General features: G+C 31.4%; 1 protein-coding gene across 1 annotated transcript in view; it reads left to right on the top strand.

The window, feature by feature from the left end:
• LOC123670055 (flocculation protein FLO11) overlaps positions 1 to 19,736 on the top strand; it is a 136,950-nt gene that overhangs the window by 111,351 nt on the left and 5,863 nt on the right. The window lies entirely within an intron of this gene.

Below are 19,736 nucleotides of genomic sequence, written 5' to 3' on the forward strand. Positions count from 1 at the left end.
CAACCAAGATCAACGACGTTCGGTACTCTCCGAGGCACAGTGAAGAGTAGAGTGCTACAAGATTTTCACCCGCAATAAAAACTAACATTTCAGCAAACATATCTGCCCTGATAAATATAGCCCTAAGCGGGAATCGAAACCGCGACCGTGGGCATCCACACGCACCGCTGCACTAATACCGTTGACATTAGCTTTAAGTTGATCTGTGCATTAACGTAATATCATTAAGTAAAATGTTAAATACAGAGTTACATATTACACTTATCCTTAAATGAGATGATTGTGTACCACGGCACGAATGTAAAGATTTACACGTTTATTGAATCAGTACTTCATGTTGTATTTACAAAGCAGATAATTACTGTTAACAGATGTGTACAATAATTTGCATTGTTGTTTAATATAACTCAAAGAATTTTTATTAAAGAAAGTTTAGTCATAATTATTACAAGGAACTATTTAGCAAAGCGTAACATTCTCATATATTGTTTTTTTTTTTTACTATTTAATAAACTACTGTATTTAAATTTATGTATAATTTATACTAAATAAGAGAGCTTATCTTCTACCTAAATATTATAAGATTGATTTGGGAACTGTCCTGTAATACGACAGTTAATCTTTTTTGTATACAAAAGTTGTATTAAGAATCCTTAATTAGACAAATATGTACAAATATAAACGTATTCTTAAGAAAAATAAGGAAAATTTTATCAGAAACTTTTTTACAAACTAATCCAGAATTTAAATTTACACAATTACTTTACAACATTTGCTACATAATAATATATACCTGTGTTTCAAATACGGGTATTTTTTATTTATATGCATATAATAAAATTTTAAACAAATATGAATAATTATCTTTATCGGTTAACAACATCCGCGGGAGCAATCTGATTAACAGAGTGAGATATCGCGCGAATATTAATTCATATGCATTAGTATTCAAGACGAGACAAAAAGTAATAAAAAGGGGGCATCGTGGAGAAAATTGAAAATATCCGCAACCGTCAGGAAAATGAGAAGATCCCTTCGTCACGCCGTGAAATTAGAATCGTTCCGTCATTCGAATGCAAAGCACGTCACGATAAAGTTTACTTACGATTAAATTCCTTTTATATGCAATGAGTTCTTACATCTTAACATCTTGTTAAGACAGTGATAAGTATTTACAAGAAATAAAAACAAGAAAGATGGTTGATTTGTTTTTTATTTGCTTTCAACAAGTTAAAACTTTTTAGTCGCTTTAATTAACGTAGAATAAAAAACTGCAAAGTACATTTTAGTCAAAACAAAAAAAAATACATCTAGATACAAAATTAGTCGGTGCTAAGACAATCGTTTTAAACCAAATATTTAGTAATAAAATGTATTATCTATATGCCTATTAATTTATTTTATCACTTTGTAATTTGTAATAAATTAACGTCTGTGTTAATACACGAAAAGTGAATTACTGTTTATTTAAGGCTTTGTGCCTTCGAAGACAAATACTTAAAAGTAAACACAATTACGCTTTAATGTTTAGTAAAATAAATAATGTATCAATAAAGTTACAATATCCTTAATATTTCAAACCAAGTGACTATAAAATAAAAAACAATTGAGTTTCTTGGCAGTTTATAGCAAAAGCTACATACCAAATTCAGTAGTAGATGAAAATTGGCAACAGTAATTTAAATCAACGATAAGAATATTTTATTCAAGATTCAACGGTGTTTTTAAAGCTTACTTTATTAAAACATTTTTATTTGATTTATGCCAGCATATACCTACTGGTATTACCATAAAACTGAAATATATGTACCATCTGTTTATGTAGAAAAAAAAATTTCTTTGTTAGATTAGCGATAATATAAACAGAAACATTTTAAAATGGAACTACATAAATGGTAGCTATTTCAGGACAACACACCCGTAAAGTGAACACCGATCAGAACAAGACTCTTAAACGTGTACACCGCAAATGAAACTCGGACGTGAGTCTCATTGCTATTTCCACCAATCGCAATCTGTATCTCCATAGAAGGACAATTGCAAATAACACACATACATATGATTCTACATTGCACTATTTGTATTTTGATCGAGAAAGGAAGATAGTGGAACAGAAACAAGATAATATTATGTATTGTCAATAAATTATTACATATTTATTGTTCTTGGAAATTTTTTCATTCGCTGAGCAATTATCTTAATTTTTTATTCCATAAAAACCTCCCACAGAGTATATAAAAAATTTACAAAAATCGATGGATATTGTCTAATCTGAACATTACAACAGTAAGTACAATACAAATCTTGATTAAGAGTATTGTAATTTATGTCTTTAAGATCTTGCTACGAAAATATTTTCTCAGAACTGAGTTCCGTAAATAAATGTCGAGACAATAGTTCATTTAACATTCAGGCGGAGACAAAGTTTCCTCCTCTACAGTATCGACTCGAACACTAATACATGTATAAAAGCAACAACATTACCTCTTTCAACAAAGCTTTGCTAGATTTTATTTTGGCAATATTTATAGTCTGTCGTTTCCCGCAGTTTCCCACGTGTTCAATTTTGATATATTTTTTTAATTATCTGATATTATTGTTACTGTGCTTCTTTGTTTCGTTATCTTTTACAAGAGGATATTTTTCAAATCAGATAGAGATACAATTGGTACCTTAAACCAGTTATACAAATTGTTCGATGTTAATAAATTATTGACGTAAGTTCACTTGCCCTTTTAAATATTATTTTACTATACACAAGCTGCGACATGTTTTAAACAATCAAACAAGTAAACAAGGTGATTATACATATAATTATTATCTATACTAATATTCTAAAGAGTTAAAGTTTCTAAATTTGTTTGTATTCAGGAGTGACATAGGCTATATTTTATTGTGATTGAACAAAAAATCTAGTGAAAAATCTTATATATAAAATTTTCATGTCAAAATGTTAGTTCAATAATCCTCCGAAACTGCTGGACTGTATTTTATGATGTTTTGTGTGGATATCGAGTAGGTCCGAGAATCGGCCAACATCTATTTTTCATACAGCTAAGTTATAAGGGGGGGGGGAGAATTAAAAGGGTTAATAACATATATGTCAAAACAACGTTTGCAGGGTCAGCTTGATCTTAATGATTTTAATGCTTTTTAGATATTAATAGACTAAAATAGCTTAACATGTCAGTTAGAGTTCATATTATGATATAAATATTATATAAATTATGAATATTAAAGCTTACTATTTTATCATAAAACAAGAACTATTTTTTTGAGATATTATTACAGGGGTTTCCTGTAATGAGACCATTAATGCTACATAAATCGAGCGAACACGTATACCGTTATTATAGGCTCTACAAATGAAGCTCTTCAGACGGCATTATTATGTGAAAATATATATTAGAGATTCCATTATGGCACACTGGATATTATTATTCATCCATTAATGGCCACCCCACCCCTCCGCTCCCGGACTCTGATCTGAAATTCAAAATTTTGTTGAAACAGATAAATGGAAAGAATATCCCCATTAAAAACGGATGACAAATGATATTTCGATGTGAAGCTATTTTCATGCGGATTTTATTTAATACTCGACAAAGATTGACGGAATGCTTTCATTTGAAGGGAAATCGAAAACGTTAGGATGAATTTATTGCCTTAATTTTGCCTTATTCCTTACAACAAATCATTATACCGGTGGGTGTATTTGACTAAAACCAATTGGATTTTATTTGATTATTAATAAACATTAATAAAAAATAATCGACGATAAAAATTATTAGCAAAATGTATGAATAAAAAAATCATTAAAAATAGAACAACAAAACATTTCTTTATCAAAAACTCTCGTATGTGGGGATGTTGGTCTGAAAAATAAAAGGCACATTCGTAAATAAGAATAGCTCGAGTAATTAATTTAAATGCTATTCAATTAAATGCACATGAATAATTCAGCAAAGAATGCTAACGTAGGAAAGAATGCCAACCTTCGTCGTTGCCTTAAAGATTTCTCGGAGCGAGTAATTAATTACTTTTTAGTGATATAACGAGATATACTCTATCCGAGAAAACAAAGATATTCAGGAAGCGACTGTGGACAGGTTTTTGTTTAGAACTTTGTTTGCCTGTTGACTAAATCATTACTTCTTATTTATTACCAATACTCATACAACTAAATGTTTTTATTCACCGCGTAAATTGATTGATTAAAATAACTTTTTTCTATTAAAATTCCTATTACTCATAACTAAGAGACTTACATTTATATTAATTGCATGTAAGTAATAGTTGTCGTTCTGTTAAATTATTTGTATATTATTTCATGTTACAATACTTCATATATAATCTTAGAAAACATAAAATGACATAAGTATTATATTAATTTAGAATATATATACTGGGTTCGCTTCAGTCTGTAATATCCCACTACTGGGCATAGGCTTCTTTCTCCATGTAGGAGAAGGATCAGAGCTTAATCCACCACGCTGCTCCAATGCGGGTTGGCGGATATACTCCCTGCTATGAGTAACGATCGCTATCAGGTGTACTTGATAATAACCGGGACCGACGGCTTAACGTGCTCTCCGAGACACGGTGGGGAGACCCACAAGGACTGCACAAACACCCAGACCACGGCAAACACCTGTATGGCCAATACAAATGTTTGTCATGTGCGGGGATAGAACCCGCAACCGCCAGCGCAACGGGTACAATCCATGACTATAACCGTTGCGGCAACGCGGCGTCATGGCGCATATATACTGGGTTACTCAATCCAAACATAAATTTTCAAGTTATTTTCTCCTTGCATAAATCGTACTTAAGCTTCTTTATATTAAGGTCTCAAGTAGTTTTAAATTAACTCTTACGTATTAACCGAAATAAAAAATTTAATTACATATATGTCAGGATCAACTAAAAAAATCACTTACACGAATATTATACACATCAAAACGACTATTATTTATTATTAAGTAATAAATTATAAGCTTCTTGAAAGGGCCCTAGGTAGAAGCGATCACACGAGTGACGTTTATTTTTAGGCCCTAAAATAATGGGCCATAATTTAACTGAAAGCCTGGTCTCATCTCGACTAAGCGTAGCGATAACGAAAAATGAAATCCATGCACGATTTTTTTAACAATCTAAATGAAAATCTCACCTATAAATTATATGATTTTATTATAATCAAAATTTTTACGATTTCTTCCAAATAAATTCTATTTTCAAATTTTATATGAAATATAATATAGAAAAATATAAGTTCTTTTATAACTTTTCATATTCAGTACGTATTACCATCCTTTGTAATAAATTTTATGTAAATTAAGAAAGAGTAATTCCTGCGTCGGGTTTAATAAGTTCTCTTTTATTAGGTAGGAAGATCCTCATTTATTAAGGGGTAAGAACTCATTCATCGCGCTTGAAAGTCTTTTGAATACAAGAAACTACCATTAATTATTAATCACAAGCTTTTATTTAGGTTCACCTGGTAAATTTGACCCAATTTACAATCGGATGTCGATTATGTTCTCTTCTTCTATGTTCTATTAGGTCATTGAGTTTGACTATTTCAAACCAAAAAATTACCCTTAAGTTCCTGTTATAAAACTATGGATCATGCATTTTTCTAAGATCATTGGGATCATGTCATCAAATTGGTTTGATTTGTCTTTCCAAACGAGCAATATTGCAAAGATGCTCTTGGGTTGCTATATACAATGTCAATTTTAACCGATTAAAATAAGATATTTCTAGTATATAATAAATAAGTTGAACAGAAAACTTAACTTTTAAATATAACATTTTTTTTCTTTCTAATTTGAAATCAACTTCTTATAATTCAATCCATGTTATGGTAACCTTATATTACAACTTTGCACACTTATTATTTAGATTTCGTAATAAAACCGTAACACATTTTAATTGAGACACCTTGCATGAAAACTTGAAAAACCAAATTAAGAAAGAGTCTATAAATATTACAAGTTACTTTTCAGTTCTCATTGATTTTTTTTATATAAAATACCTTTTTAACTTAAAATAGTGTCGACTCAAAACAAACCTAGTAGAATATAATTTCGTTGACGTATATTTGTGTACGTCAAAGCGAGTTAAGTCAAAAGTAAATAACATTACGCCCATAACTCGTTCACACGGACCATAAACATGGTATTCTTTGAGACATTTGATAAAAGATTGTAGACAGTAAGAGACGGCACGCTACGAAAATATGTTTGCGCTTAGACTGCAGATCGTTAAGGTAAACGCGCACTACAGTTTTATGTCTGCGATAAAAATAAGCCAGATGAAACAGGAATTTATAACTCAAATTTGTAGGACGGTTATCTTGTAAAGGCATATAATATAAACAAAAATTACATGACTTTACACTGTATAGGTACATTATAGCCGGTCATTTCGTACTAATACATATATACATATATTTCTTACTGCACTAATTTAGTTTTTCGTATATTAATATTTGTATAAGTTCCGCAGAACTCTGAAACATTACTACTTTACTTTTCAAAATGTCGAATAGTTTTTTAAAGGAAAAGCGTTTATTTATTTCAGTTCCATCGGTACTTCAGACTGACGTTTAAACAACGGGTCTGGACCACAATTTCGGGTAACATCCGTACGAACGTCTATAAATTTCTCACAATACATACACTAATTAAAAAACAGTGCGCTCAAGGCTTCATGTTATCTGTGATATATAGGATATGTTACTAGCCCCGTCCGAGCCCCACTCTGTCTGCCGCCATAATAAATTTTGTGACAAACAATATTCCCCTGTCCTTTGTCTGGTCGCGGGCGAACATCGATCGTTGGTGACAATACCACAGCTTCGTCTCTTAAGGCGCTTTTTCATTACATAGATAACATGAGGCTTCTCTCAAGAGAACGATAATAAAACAAGTCGTTCGTTAGGTTTAAAGTCAAATTAATTATGACTTTAATAGCTACATTTATTATTAGTTAATAGGTGAAGAACTAGTAGCTAGTTTTTAAACAGAGGTGATGTTCAATTAATAATTAATTGTTATGAATTATGTCTTATGTCGTAATAAGATTAAGAGGTTTGTTCCCAAGAATTTTGTAATAAGTAGTAGCTATTCTATTTTTCTTCTTATTTTTTTCACCTGATGATAAAAAAAAAATATAGATAAAAAATAGAAAACTTATAACTTGAGAAGATAGAAATGGATCTTAATTCTATTTAACTATTTACGGCTTAGAGTCATAGAAATAATATCTTAATCATAATAATAATATTTTTGCTATGTTGTTACGTCAGCAAAGAATATAGCCACCCCCTCTCTTCCCGTGGGTATCGTAAGAGGCGACTAAGAGATAACACAGTTCCACTACTACCTTGGAACTTAAAAAGCCGACCGATGGCGGGATAACCACCCAACTGCTGGCTTTGAAATACATAGGCCGAAGATGGGCAGCAGCGTCTTCGGTGCGACAAAGCCAGCCCTGCGGTCACCAACCCGCCTGCCCGTCGTGGTGACTATGGACAACATACATGAGTTTACTCGATTTTTAGCGCGAACTTTTAAAAGCAGCCAGTCAAGGCAAATCCAGCAGTGGACTGCGAAGGCTGAAGTGAATAATAATATCTTCGAATGAAATGTTATTCATTCGGATAAATTAATTTTTTAATTATTCTAAATTAAGATATTAATTGCTTGGTTATGCATGAATAACGACATAAAACTTAACAGTAATTTTTATTTTCATTGTGACTGGTGGTGCCATCTCTTAAAATAACATAGAACTTTTTATTACGCGAATACTACAACATTATTGTCAATATAAACGAGCTCATTGAAATACCAAATTATAAACGCATGTATGTCATAATAATTACGTAAATAAAAAAAAATTAAAAAAAACCTTACCGGACGTTGAGCCCATAAAATTTTATACCCAAAACTCCATTCACATCATCTGAACCACTCACGATCTTTTCACGAATAATGTACCGTGAAATATAATTTGAATAAATTTAACGCTATAACCCGAAAAAATCGATTGTAAGTCACGTAAGTCTGTATCTTATCATATTAACTTTTATATTAAGATGATCCTTAGTATGAGCTGGGCCATATTGTCACGACATGGTGCCGTCTAAGCATCTGCGTGATGGTGAAAAGTTTCTTGCTGATCAATAACGATTCAAAAGGGCTTTTGAAGCGTATTTGAATAAAGCGATTTTTGATTTTGACTTTAGGATGGATCGTTTTCAACAACAAACATATGTGATGAAATTTAATAATTTTAGCTGATATAGATTTTATTTAAATGAGGGAAACTACTCAATGTTCGCCAGCTCTACATATTAAACACACCAGTCAAACTACATCAAAAAGTGATTATATATATATAATATATATGTGTGTGCGTTTTACATAAAAGATAAGACATACACACACATTACAAAGAACATGAAAGACAACGCATCACAATATTTCCAACTATATTTTAATATTTATGTGTATTGTTATTATTATAATGATGCAGCATAATTAAGATATAAACACTTGAATGTTTGCCCTTTGACACACATACAAACGCAGAACAAAGTGACATTTGAGTTTAAATATATTACATTTAAACTAAGTACACTTGTAAGTTATCATCTTCTTGGAATTCAAACGTGGGTGCGCTCAACATTTCATCTGGCATCTATTGTTGTTTTCTGTAGAGTTCAGTGCCGCGCCCGCCTTACTTGCCAATGACTCATTGCAATACTGATCAGAATAGCTTGTGGGTTATTACGAAACCGCCAAGAACATTTTAACTTCGTGTTGAGGAAGCTACCTGCGGCTTTATTGAGTAACGCTTTACTAGATTTAAAATTTAAACGAATTTTGTCACGTTTGTATTTATTCGTCATTGCAAGCACAATAATTGCAGATTGCTTATACATAACGCATTATTTCTGAATATGAATAGTAACAACTATATTTTATAAAATTAATGATTACTAAATGATTCTAGGAGTATCCTCATTATCTTGTTTATTATATTATCTAAATAAATTCAATCAAAATAGACATAAATTGAAACACGGTAACGGCAAAGACCTAGCAAAAATAAATACTAATAAAAATGTTATTTTGTTAAAAGCTTCATTTTCGCTACTAGGTCCAAAATATTTAAATGTGTTTTCGTTTAAAGACCTTAAACTAGAAATAAGACCTTCACAGAGTAACTTAATGTTGAAGGACATGCATTGATATTAACATTCCACATTCTATAAATACATTTATTGAATTGAAATTAAATGCTAACAAGAGATACAATTGTAATGCTCTTTAAAGGCCTTATAAATTTTCGCATGCATAATTTTTAATTGATGTAAGCTTTGGTTGTTACGTTGCAACTCACGAGTTGGACCTTTTGCCTTTGTGGAATTTGCATTAAATCGAAATGTGATCGAATAAACAAAACATAAATCCGTCCTGGACATCAACACTGGCTAATTAAAATTCTTTAAACGAATCTTGGAGTGACACAAAACACTGAATCCAACGTGTGGCGCATAATGCTGCTCAGTTAAAGCTTGTTATTTTAAATCTGTTGATTCTATTCTATCACTTTTAAGTAATACATGGTCATATATAATAAGCAAATATGTTATGTATCAAAATCATAAAATTAAACGTTTCTTCATTCAAGTAGGCTTCAAAAGCAATTTGTAACCGTCATTTTACGAATAGTTATATTCTTTTTTAATAAATTAACTATAGTTAATGTGAATCTACCCTCGATCCAGAAGGTAGATTCTGCAGAGAAGAATCGGCAAGAAACTTCGCAGTAACTCTTTAAAAAAACCGTCAATCATTACAAACTCAGTCATGTCTTGCATAAAATACATCGCCAATAAATCCACACATCTTTATCATTAGTTTAATCTCGAAAGTAAATTAAAAAAAATAATTTACTTTTAATAATTTTTGTTTATATTTTTCAAGTATATCATACTCTGTGTGTGAGTCAGGCGCATTCAGATCACGTCAAAGTAGTAAAATAATAAAACTTTATCCTTCACGTCAACGTTTTGAATAAAATGCTAAACGTGTCTGGGTTGCAGGCAAAATAGCGTCGAGCACCCTGAGCGTGAACTTCACAGTATTCTCAGTTTCGCAATTTTTTGTTAGGAAAGTTAAAAAATATTTACTAATACGAAAATATTGTTGTATACATTGAGCGAAAATTATATGAAGTTTGTGTTATTATCTAACGTACATAAAAGCGTACATAAAAGCTTCTACAAGCAACAGTTACAAACAACGTCGCTTTACTCAAACAATTGAATTATTAACAGTATATTAACAATCGTTACGATTTTTGTTATACTGCGATGATAATGTATTAACATCAATACAATCGTTAGATTATTTTTATATAATTAGTCTTCCCACTTAAATTTGACATTTGTATTTCTATCGCTGGGTAGACATGACATAGAATTGATACACGAATGTAGTTCGTGTCTCTCGGTAAATTCTTTACAGATCCATTTGTTCTATATTCTGGAAAACCCTGTTACCGAAATTTGGAATATAAAGGCTACGAGCTGTTGTTTGTAGAACAAAAGGCTTGGTTCGCAACGTAAATTTTAACGGACAATACTCGTCTCGAGTTCGCTCACGACGATAGCCAAACGCTTTAACGCTACCTTTATAAGTCAACAATAGAATTTGATAGACAACTAAAAAACTAATTAAAACGTTTTCAATTTATGGATCGTCATATATTTATACTTAATTGGAATTGTAAAAATGATGGGATTTATTTTGTTAGTTCTATTATTATTTTTTTCTCTACCTTCTTATATTATAATGTGTACTTGTTTTGCAATTTAAATTGAATATATGTTTACTATTTCATTCTATCTTCTCCACTGATACATTGACAAAATTGTTAAATAAAAAAAAATAGAAAACTTTACTTTTTTTATTATATATATTATATTACATTCCCATAAGATTCGTAACGTTTTAGAGCCATAAATTCTAATAAAAAAACGTTTACATCGATGTCGCTATAATTTTAACAAGCACATTTTTATTTTGTGTTATATTATTTAAATACACGAATATAAAAAATGTAATTATCATAATATATATCGCACTCGAACGTAGACAAAAAATAAAGATGTATTGACGAACACTCACATCTTCGAAGCGTGGATTAAAGCATTGATAAGATGTCTGAAAAATCTGTAAAGAGGCTTACGCTTCCCGCATTCAATAGAATCTCATAAAATATCCTGGTAAATCCTACTTTAAATCCCTATTATGTGATAGGAATCCGCAGCATCGTTACGCAAACTTCGATCAACGTATTTACATTATAATTTATAACGGTAAAATCAACATGAGATTTTCCTAGATGTTCTTATATTTTTGTTTACTTTAAAATCTAACTAAAACAATGTAAGCTTTTGTCGCTGATTTAGGCTGGAGTTTTATAACATTAGATCATATCTAAATTTTCCAAGAAAATATGAAAAGAAGCGTCAAAATTGAACACCTAAAATATTAAATATAAAGAAAATCGCTAAAACTAATGAAGAATGAATGAATAAACTAATGAATCTAATAAACTAAATGAAGGAGGTTATTCACCTCCTTCATGATATGAAGTCGTTTAAAAACAGAAGTAATTATCCTTGTAGGGTATTTCTTATGTACTTACAACTAATACATAAACTGTCTTTGTTAACAATGAGACATAAAATATTGAATATACAGCAACGATTGCAGTCGCTAGCTTAAGTTCTAATATATTTGAGAGTTCATATACTCAATACTAAATGTAAAACGCTACCTTTTGGTCCATTAGACTCTAAAGTCTTAACTTTGTGACCTGTGTGTACACACAGGTCACAAATCCTCTAAGCTAACAATGTATTGTTAGCCTAAAAGATTCTTTTCACCACATTAAGCACGAAAAGGACAGGAACATTAAATTTAAGTAATTATAGAAAAACAGCCATAGGCATAAGATTTTGAAAGGTATGTATGATTAGAAAATCTGTAATTACAGTTTAAAAAATAATGTTTTAATAATTATCTAAAACCGGATTGCTGTTTATTATTTCCGACTACCAAAGAAGCGTTGTTTTTAACGCGTTCATGTGTATTCGTATTTATGAAAGTACGTTCATTTTTGTGTAAAAACAAATATGCATCTATCTATGTTGATTTTAGTACATTCTATTGGAAAGATTTGTTGAATTTTAACGCATGAGGATTTCCATAGGTTTCTTATAACAATATTACTAGTTAAGGTAATGTCCCAATAAAGTTTTATAAATAAATATCCACTTAAAGTGTTTTATATATAAAAATAGTTATAGAAATTCCATAAACGCGAGCACAATGAAGCGTTGATCTCGTGTGATCTCTAAAGGCACACGTTGCTGTATAAGCTTTCGCCTCATTAAATTTTGTTTGAATAGAGGGATGAACCAGCCACCTAACTGGTCAGAAACAGCTTATACGGTTGGCAAAAATATTGTGAGATAAAAGTAAATGAAATATGTTTATATATATGCCTTACATACACACGCCCTCGTCTGTTCCTAAGCTAAACAACTTAATTCCTTTGTTTTAAATAACAGAATATGACTTATACGTATTAATATATATAGTGAAAGTATATACAACAAGGCTAGCGCTGAAAGCATGACCACTGTTGCAGTCAAATTATACCTATTTCAATATTTATGTACATAGTTTTATGCTAATATTTTTCAGTAGATACTTATCTAAATGTAGAGGTAGTGCTTTTAAGTTACACGTTAAGTCCAATCTCGAGAATTAAGGTATTTAGGTTGTTTTCCATTTTTTCAATTAAAGTTAAGAAAATATCAATATTCCAATACATTTAATTGAATCATAAACAAAACAACAGCCTTAAGAGATATATTAAGCTAACAACAGCAACCCACACCATTAATAACATTATAAAATAGTGTGGTAAAATTGACTTACAACGTTACTAAGGTCATAACTTGGCCATTTGCAAACGAAGGCAGGGTACAATATATAAATTAATACTGTGCTGTGTGGCTACGGCACTAAAGAATTTAGCCACCCTCTCTCTTCCCGTGGGTGTCGTAAGAGGCGACTAAGGGATAACAAGGTTCCACAACCACCTTGGAACTTAAGAAGCCGACCGATGGCGGGATAACCATCCAACTGCTGGCTTTGAAATACACAGGCCGAAGACGGGCAGCAGCGTCTTCGGTGCGACAAAGCCAGTACTGCGGTCACCAACCCGCCTGCCCAGCTTGGTGACTATGGGCAAAACACATGAGTTCACGTTATTTTTGGCGTAAACTTGTGGAGGCCTATGTCCACCAGTAGACTGTATAGGCTGTAATGATGATGATGATGATGATGATGATGATGATATATATGTACGATATACGTTTTTAAAGTTAATTCAAAGATGATTATGTCGACTGTACGGTAATACCGTATGCATCAGCTGAATGAATAGTTTCAGACGGGAAGAGCCGCCACAAACATCACCGCCATCACCGCGCCCATCTCGCGAGTAAACACTCCACTCGCCCATTCACTCACTCGCACACACTCACAAATAAACACACAGTGACGCAACTATCAATGATTCCGCAACCCTTCGATGATGGCTTTTATGAAAAGTATATTTCGCTGTACCTACTCTATAAACCATTTTTATACTAATTTAATCTATGCAACTTTGTTTTCTATATATTGTCATAGTTTAATTTAAATACAATTTAAATATAAGTAGCACACCAACTTTAAAATCTAATGAAAATTTTTAAGCACAACAATAAATTTTTTCGTAATTTTCGGCAAAATTAAATTACAGTTTCATGAAAGTTAAGTAATCTACTGTTACAATTATTGTTTTTGTATTTCGTTTACTCATTTTGAATTGAGATTTTAATCACGCAGTTAAACTTATTATAAAAGTTTGGAAAATACAAATATGCACGAATCATAATCTCATTTTTTTAAAGTTTATTGCTAATTATAAATAAACTACATTGAACTAGACCGTGATCATTGAAAAGACTTAGGTTTAAATCATACTGAAGCATATAAAAATAAATAGACTTAATCAGTTAAGTTTTTCGGCAGTTATCGTGTCTACGCCACTTTTCATACATACATTTGAGAAAATGTCTTTTAAAAATGTCATAAGTATTGAAACTAGTGTTTTTCCATTACATTTATATGTAAATATTGTTCTGCAAGTGCGATAGAAAATAAATAGAGACAATTTTAGTTCAAGAAATCGTTTTATTTTTGTAAGGCGAGTGTAGAGCACAGCCTCATCCACTTCGCTTATGGGGCGTGCAATGAAGTCAATTCGTTAATAAATTAGGTTCACTTTGATTAAAATAAAATATTAATGACACATCGGTATGGTATTGAAAATTTTTCAATTAACAAATAATATAAACATTTTAACGAAAACATATTCATTAAATCAACGTGTTCGAATGAATGAAAGAGATTAACGTGTAACGAAATATACGAAACGTATTTAAACAAATTTCCATCTAACTAATTAAAAGTGCCGAAGTGGTCGAATACTATACAACTAACAGCAAAATTCTAGTCGAAACGGATTTTGCTATTTGGCCGAAACCACAAAATGGCCGACCCTCATTGATTAAGATTGCTCATCACATGTCGTGTACTCCAGTCAAACATTTCTATTTTATTACTGAAATTTATAAATACTATCACGAATATTGATTATTTGAAAAAAGTGACAAAATTTCTTATTAAATATACAATAATATAGCGATCAAATATGGTTATTATTCTTTTATTCATCCATCATAATTAAGGTTTTTGGGCAATAATAAACAATAATGTCTTTAGTATCTTTACCTGATTTCTTTAATGTCTTTATACCACATTTTTGATTAATTTCCAAAAGGTTAATGTTACCCCAATATTGCTCTTTCTGAAACAAACGAAAACAAAATTAAAACGACAATGTGATCAAAATAAAATGTAAGACAACAATTATAAGAATACAGTAAAAATAAAAGACGTTCTTTAATCTCTTAAAAATATCATAATCATACATATAACATATATTAAATATTCAAAATATAGACACAATTGTAGGTACGCAGATGGAATTAATAATTCCTTCTTTTCACACTGCCTACTCGAAATTCTTCAGAATATATTCTATTCAGTTTAATATACTTTTTATGAAACTCGTTTTATTAGATATATATTGTAATAACAAAAATTATATTCACATTAAGCTCTGGAACGATGTACTCGCTAGATCGAAATTTTTGATATAATGATTTTATATTCGGTCTAAGCGACCGTGGCGCCGTCTATAGTGAGTCCTTTTCAGCACTCGTAACTATTCAAAGTTTCACATTACAATGAATTGTTTGACAGGAGACGACACCATGCTATTTATAATTCATACGATTTATTTTTGTGTTACCCACACATTAGGAAATTCTAAACAATTTCTTAATATCATATCAAAAATCGACAGTTCCAACTAGGATCGAACCTGCATCTCCGACTTACCGTGTCGGTGCTTTAGCCAATTAAGCTATGGAATTTAACTGAGGTAGGGCACAGCAGGAATTTCCTGCTCAAAATATGGAGCAGTCCGACTGGTGTAGTACCTCGACCTTACAGAAGATCACAGCAAAATAATACTGTTTTCAAGCAGTATTGTGTCCCTGTTGGTGAGTAAGGTAACCAGAGCTCCTGGGGGGATTGGGGATTGGGTCGGCAACGCGCTTGCGATGCTTCTGGTGTTGCAGGCGTCTATAAGCTACGGTAATCGCTTACTATCAGGTGAGGCGCACGCTTGTTTGCCGACCTAGTGACATAAAAAAAAAGAATGATGATTTTATATTCGGTCTAAGCGACCGTGGCGCCGTCTATAGTAATATCAAAAATTTCGATCTAGCGAGTAAGTAATGTAGGGGTAACACAAAAATAAATCGTATGAATTATATTCACATTGTGTTTAATATTAATTCGCCAATATACAAAAAGTTAATGCATAGCCTGTGGACGTCAATTACAATAAGAAGCGGTAGTTGATTCTTATTATTTTATACTAGCTGTGCCCGCGATTTCGTCAAAGAATGCCCCGTCAAAAACGGTCCAGCCGTTTCAGAGATTAGCCGGAACAAACAGACAGACAGACAGACAAAAATTGTAAAAAATGCTATTTTGGTATATGTACCGTGTATATATATATATATATATATATATATATATATATATATATATATATATATATATATATATATATATATCCATATGCATTTAGTAAAAAGCGGTTATTTTAATATTACAAACAGACACTCCAATTTTATTTATTTGTATAGATTAACACATTTAACGTACAGAATTTTATTGCCTACGCATCTTAAATTAGAAAATAATACACTTTAATAATTAACCCCAACCTTAAAAGACTCACTGCTAACAATACATAATTGTACTGTCATGCATCAGCTGCCTGCAATCGAAACTTGCTAAGCATTCAAATGCTTTCAATACCCTTCGCTATGCTGGATTGGCAGGACTCGGCACAATGCCTGCCAATTTAACCGGGAATTTGGCTTGGATGCCTCTGCTACCGTACTATGAGAGTGCATTGACATATCCCGCCAAGAGGCTCATTGAATTACCCTGCTTCCGGTTTTAATTGACCGGCTCATAATTCGCTACGGTAGAATTACAGATAATGCATACGTTGATTACGGATATTTTGTTTATGATTTAAAATTGCATTATCCAATCTAGTTCGATTGAACAATGTCTAAATTTTGACTTAATTAATTTCTAACTAATACAACCTACAAAAACTTCAATGTTATAGAACATCTCGCATCTATTATTCATTGCAATAAAACGATTCATAACGAAATATTACTCTTATAGAATAATCTCGGTGAACTGCATTGTAAATTCCCGACCTAACCTTACCGACCTTAAGATTAGTCCTTAGCTCGTGAATTCAAATGCCACAACCCCGCAAAGGACGCCAATCGTGAATTACCAACCATAATCTTCTGGGTGATCGTAAATTTCACATATTTCTATAGGAAACTGGAATTTGAAAATATTTTTTTTTTTTTAAATAATGTCCTTCTAGTACAGACACGCACCTACATACAGAGTGTATGTAGGCGCCTGAAACATCGGTGGTTTGCGGATTCGATTCCCGTTTGGGATGGATATTTATATTTGTTTGTACAAATACAAATAATTATTATATTTGTATATTTATTTAATATTAATATTTGTATATTTATTTTCAGTTTGGATGTCTGTCCTTGTGAGTCCTGTCGGTACCTGTTCTTATCATAAATACGTGATAGCGATCGTTACTTATAGTAAGGAACATATCCGCTAACCCGCAGTTTAACAGCGTGGTGGATTAAGCTTCAATCCTTCTCCAACATGGAAAAAGAGGCTTATGTGTTATAGCAGTCTGATGTAACAGGCTGAATCGTATTTACATAAATATGTAAGGTACTTAGCTAACAATGATAGCTACGCGACTCTAAAATAATCGACTGAATATTAGGTACCTATGCGATGCAGTCGAATTTAAACAGAAAACATAAAAATATTATTTGAACAGATATTTATTTATTTATTATTTATTACTGTTATTAAAAACTAGCTGCCCCGACAGACTTCTTTCTGTCAAAAGTTAATAGTATTTTTTTGTATATTACGTGGACCTTAAGTAACATACAAAAAAAATTAAATAGTTAAACTATGCGCTTAACAACATTCATTTTTGTTTCTATATATAAGAAGAAGATAAACCCTTACAAAATAAACCTTTTAGACAAAATTTTTAGGTATTACATAAGGTCAATCTATATTTTTATAGTATTAAAATGTTAATATAATATATTAGAACGATTGTGTTTATTTAGGACGATTGTACGTGTTTAACTGATTCACATAGTAAACAATTTGCGGTCTTGCAAACCAATTAGCTTAAACATTTATTTCGGTCATTAATAAATATTAATTGTTTAGTGAATTATTTTGCCGCCAATTAATACATTTGGTGAAATAGTTTTATAAATAATTCATTTGAGTGATCATATTCTATTTCTAAACATTAATTATTAAACTAATTTACTCGCACGACCTTACTCTTATTGATGTAATACTAGCCAGGGCAGGACCGTGAGTTTAGGGGACCCTGGGCTACTACTACTTAGGGGCCCACCTAATTTGACCACGATTGAGATGAATGTGTAATGGCAACCGAACATTTTAATTGTCAGTTCAAAGTACAATACTTGAACGAAGACTTGAATTAAATGAATTTAATGGGTTTGATTAATCGTAGGATTCGCATTTCGGGCTGCAAATCATACGATCTGTTTAATTTAATAAAATAATGCATTCTTTCGCATTATCGTCTATTTATGACTTTGAGTTGACTTAGCTGGGGGCCCCTTGAATCCATGCGGCCCAGGGCTGAAGCCCAAAAAGCCATATGGTAGATCCGGCCCTGATACTAGCCGTGATATATTATATCGAATCTGACTGAGAAATCCGAATAATTTCTTCTCCTTGGTCACTTCCTATTTTTTTTTCTAATCTGGCTGAAAGGAAAGAGCTGTTTGACACAAAGAATTATTATAATCAGATCGAGATTTCCTGAGTACATTGTAGGAAAAGAATAAGCTCTTCAATTTGTAATATCAGTAATTTGGTGTAGATAACCGTTGTAGATAATCGTTCAGTAACATCATACTGATAACTATATGAACGTTGTTATAAAAGTGTTAAATGTTTTTACTATTAACTCAGCTAACGCATTCCTAAGTATTAATTGTTTGAAATATAATCAAACGAAACAAAACGTTTAAACCTTATCATTGTTGATTTATAAAAAAAACTTATAAATCAATGCTTATTACAGTAAACTGTATCAGTTCACAATCTTGTCAACACTTTTGTTCTAAATAAAAGCTTAACAGCTCAAACTGCCTAATAACCTAAAGACAATATAAATGATGACAGTGACTGTTGACCATGTTTATTCTAAAGCGATATTGGTTTTGCTCGCTCAATCGGATGGCTGCTGAAATGAGAAGTAAGACTGTGCGACTGACAAACCAAATTTTCACTGATTATTTCCACGTCTGCCTCGATTCGTTGTTTCACCTGTGTAAATGAAATCATTTTATATTTATCTGTAATTTTCCATTAGTATCGACAGAGTCAAATTAAATGGACTATTTCATGAATTAACGAAACTATATATGTTACCAGATGAAAATTATATGAGTAACATTAAATAAATTTTAAAATCGAAATATTAAAGATATTTAAAATGCGACAAAATAAACACTAAATATAAAAATAATATCTTAATAATAAAATCAAATATTTGTACAATACAGACGATACATACACTTTTAATTGCAAATAATTAAAATGAATCTTTTGAAATATTAAACATTTAATATTTAGTGTTCAATAAACAAAATCAAAAGACGAATTTTCCAACGGCGCCAGAGCCGCGCCATGCGACTACCTCGCTAGGCGCAATCTATTATATAAATTCGCAGTATATTTACTACAGCCATATAAAAATATTAAAGAAACATACGTATCGTAACCAAATCTTTATAAAAATATAACGCAGTATTCGAA

This window comes from Melitaea cinxia, chromosome 4, assembly GCF_905220565.1.
Source record: "Melitaea cinxia chromosome 4, ilMelCinx1.1, whole genome shotgun sequence".
NCBI lineage: Eukaryota > Metazoa > Arthropoda > Insecta > Lepidoptera > Nymphalidae > Melitaea > Melitaea cinxia.